The sequence below is a fragment of the Malurus melanocephalus genome, unplaced genomic scaffold (assembly GCF_030028575.1).
Source record: "Malurus melanocephalus ecotype Western Australia unplaced genomic scaffold, MMel_1.1 scaffold_412, whole genome shotgun sequence".
Lineage (NCBI taxonomy): Eukaryota > Metazoa > Chordata > Aves > Passeriformes > Maluridae > Malurus > Malurus melanocephalus.
The window spans coordinates 600,643-604,636 of record NW_026623644.1 but is presented as its reverse complement, the minus strand read 5'-3'; the positions used below and the strand labels follow the sequence as shown (position 1 = coordinate 604,636).

Genomic DNA, 3,994 nt, shown 5'->3' with positions numbered 1-3,994 from the left:
AAGGAGAGCAAAAAAAATGCCGAGGGTTGAAATCTTTTACAGACATCTCACTGGTTATGTACAGGACAGGGTAGGGCTGGCCCGGGACACGCCGCGGCTCGGGGGGACGGGGAGCGGGACCATCCTATTTCGGGGGGATCGCCCCTCGGGACCCCCTCTCCGGCGCTGCCCCGCTGCACTGCTGGACTCGGCACCCCTGCAAGGCAAGAGGGAGATGGGGACAGGATGAGAATTGGCACATTCAGAGCTCGGAGAGCCCCCCGCAGCCCCGAGAAACCCAGGCTTCTTACAGCACACGCAGCCTCTCAAAGGAACAAAAAAAAAAAAAGGGAAAAAATTACACAAAAAGCAGGGATTAATTAATATGCTGTCAGAAAAGTGATGATTTCACTGAAAGCTCTCCATTTCTCCTCGGGGGGAAAAGGAAGGAATGGAAAGAGATGGATTTCTTTGTGAAGCTGAGTCGCTTGAGGCAGCGGGGGCTGGGACACGAATTTGGGGGCGGGAGGGTTTCCGTGTTCCCCAGCAGCCAAGATGCCTTCCCCCCCCCGCCGCTGCAAGATGAGCCCCCTCAAAGCAGGAGAAAACCACCAGGCACTATCAAATCGCTTTTTCCAATGTAACAAAAAAATAAAAAAAATCCCCATTTTCTCCGCTGCCAGGGGGAAGCCAGAAGGCCCGGGAAGCAGAGAAGCAGCCCCAGGAGCACCTTCTCCTCACCCTGCAACCAAGAAGTACCACACAGCTGCAAAATCCCTTTATTTAGCCACTTTGGAGAGGCAAAGATGCTTTTAATATACAATTGCACCTTGGAAACATAAAGGCAGCACATTAAATAACAAAGCAATTGACTGCTGGGCCCCTTTGCTGGGCCACAGAAAAGCGGGGCTCACTGGCTAATTATTGCTGGGCATCCCTGGGCCTCTCCAAACATACCAATGCTTTCAGAAACCCACTCCAGCTGTGCCTGACATTTCACTCCTATTAAAATTCATCATTCTCCTGAATGGAAATAATTTTTTTCTTTAGCAAACCCAGGTAGTAATGAAAGTTTTATTTAGTAATGTAGTGTTTGGTGGGAAAGGGGGCAAAGAAAAGGGAAGAGAAATTGAGATTATCTTTTCARAAAAGGGAACTTCAGCTGGGGGGAAAGATATTGCTGGGTATTTTTTGGGCACCAGGGGCCATTTTCGGTGCCGTGCTTGGAGGTTTGATCTCACAGCTCTCGTTAACGTTAATGGGACTAGAACAGCTGGGAAAAAGCTACAACAGACACATAAGTGATGTAAGGATGCTGCACTCGCTGCTGGAGCCGGGCGGGCCCGGGGGATGGGTGCAAATCCAGGTGGGGTGGTGGTGATCTGTATCGGCTCCGGATTGTGCCACATTAAAGCCGGAGCCAAGGGTGGCTGCGGCCCCGGGCGCTGCTCCCGGCCCCGTCACCGCCCTCCCCGCGGCATTCCCAGCTCCTTGGGCCGCCCTCTCCCCGCCCGGCAGCAGCAGCGAGCCTGCCCAAGGGTTCGGGGGGGTATTTTCCCTGGGGAATCCGCGCCCTCCCGGGGGTGGTGGCTGCCGGCTCAGCTATCCCACACCTTCCCCTTGGTCGGGGGCAAAACCGATCCAGGGACAGCTAAAGAGGATCTGGGCCGATCCCAAAGGATGGATCCCAGGGGAGAGGTTCTGAACAGCTGGAGGAGGATGGGTGGGGATAGCGCAGCTCATTCCCAGGCACGCAGCCACCGAGTCACCCCCTCATCCCCCATCCCTCCTCCTCCTCCCGGAGCGCGGCGTGAGAACCCCTGCGAGGCGGGCGGAGGGCTTTGATCTCAGCCCCCGAGGGCTGGCGTGACACCAATAGCAATCAATAAAAAAGCCCCGTTCGTGCGATGAGAAGGCGTTCTGGGAGCCCACGAGGTGCTGAGCGGTGTGGTTGGGGTGCGTCAGCCCCGGGGCGCTCTCCCTGCCCGCGCTCAGGGGAACGGGCAGAATCGCAAATACCCAAAATAACCAAGGACACAAACACAGCTGCTGTGCCCGTGTGTGCCATGGARAAAGGAAGCAGCTAGTGGGAGCAGGGAAGGACAGAGACAGCTCTGGGAGAGTCCCAAAGCAATCGCTGTATCCTGCAAACCCTCCCTGGGCACCCCGGCCCATTTCCAGCCCCTCTGCAAAGGGCTCACATCTCACCCGCTTCCCTGGGGCCTCCCGGAGCCCCCTCCCTCCCCATCTGGGCACATCAGGGTCAGGCACCGACCCCAGCCCAAGTCCCTGCCCCGCAGCCTCTGGCTGCCTCCCACACATTCAGGCTGTGGAATCTGAAGAGTTCACCCAAAGCGSGGAGGGGAGAAATCACCAAACCAGCGGATGGGTGTGCATTGCACACCTGCCTGACCGTGCAAACCCCACGAGGACCCGGTCTGAGGCTCACCTGGCTCCTCACACAACACTTGGCATGGGCTGTACATCCCGCTGCCAGTCCTGCTTGGCACTAATTAGCATTGATAATTGCACTGATGGTGACCATCATCTCCCTGCCCTCTCTCCCCCACCTCCACGCAAGGGTTCAATCGCCTAATGAGAACCCTGAGGATGATGAGAGAGAAGCAGGTCCCCCTACCACGGTGGCAGCTCCTGCACAACGSGAGGCAATGGGGGAGTGGAGAAGGAACAGGCACAGCCCAGCTGCCGGTCGGGGAAAGCTGCCGAGCCTTGTTTACTTGGGGACACAGAGGAAAGTTCACTACAATTAATTTTTTTTAAGTGGATGGGCGTTAATCCCCCTACACTTATCTAGAATTAACGCAGCYTTAAGTAGATTTTTGCCTAATCCACTTCCACATCCGCCCCAAAAGGGCGCCGTCTGTTTCGGGAAGGAGCAGAGTTCAGCTAATCCACTTAAAATTCACAAGGCAGCTTTGTTCAGATTAACCTCCTCCAGCATTCCCCTCCAGAGGCGGGCCAGGAGACCTCRACACCCTCCTGCCTCTGCCACTGACGGGGCCACCCCCTCCATGGCAGTGTCACCCACACTGCAGCTGTCCATGTGTTGGGGTCCGCAGGGGATTTATCCCAAAGCAGCAATGACAGCAGAGCCCGCAGTAGGGTGGGACAGCCAGGGGCTTCACTGCTTTTTCAGTTCCAGTGGTCAGAGGAAGGAGGGCAGAGGCAGCAGCAATGCTCAGACACAGACGGGGACAAGGGGTTCTTACAGTGCTGGGCTCTGGAGAACAGCCAGCCCAAAGTGACMGCCCTGGGACAACATCTTGAGTGCCAGCAGCTGTGACAACCCCAAAAGGCGCAGCTGAAGGGCACCAAGGTCACCAGGCAGGTCACTCCCCTCCCCAGCACAGACCTGCTGCTCTGACAGGAACCAAGAGACCACACTGACTGCCATGGACGCTCATGGTCCCCACCTCACATGCCCTCCCGGGGGCAGAGCAGGGTTCAATCACCTCTCCTGACCAGAGCAGCCCCCCTTTTCAACCCCAGGAAGGTAACACAGCCCATCAATGTCCAGTGATGGACATGAGCCAGCAGGTCTCCCCTGAGACACAGAGCCAAACCCTGAGAACATAAAAACCAGAAGAGCACAACCTGACAGCAGATCTCACACCTCCCAGACAGGCTTTCGAGGAGACTGAGCTCAGCTGGGACAGGCAGAGCCATTCCTCCATGGCAGGAGGGTTGATGACCCAAGGTGATCCCAAAAGACCCCTCTAATGCCCCAAAAATATGAAAAATATAAGCCAGAACAGGAGCAGCAAAGTAACCACTGAAAGGATGAAGCAACAGGAGTCCAATCAGYGTGGACTTTCCCTCTCCTCCATCATCACTCAAGAAGGTTCTGGCACTTCCAAAATTCTGAGGAGGCTCACGGAGAACTGTCCAAGTATTGGTTCACTCTCCAGCCTGACAGGATTCTTCAGASAAGAGGCACCACAGCAGAAGATCACCTGAATGTCAAAGCCCCCTGCAGCTCCTCGTGCAGGGGGAC

General features: G+C 56.0%; 1 protein-coding gene across 1 annotated transcript in view; it reads right to left on the bottom strand.

The window, feature by feature from the left end:
* Positions 1 to 6: 6 nt before the first annotated feature.
* EPHB1 (EPH receptor B1) overlaps positions 7 to 3,994 on the bottom strand; it is a 78,036-nt gene continuing 74,048 nt past the window's right edge. The window contains exon 17 of the mRNA XM_057379604.1: positions 7 to 196. The gene's annotated coding sequence lies outside the window, so the exon portion shown is untranslated. The remainder of the gene's footprint in view (positions 197 to 3,994) is intronic.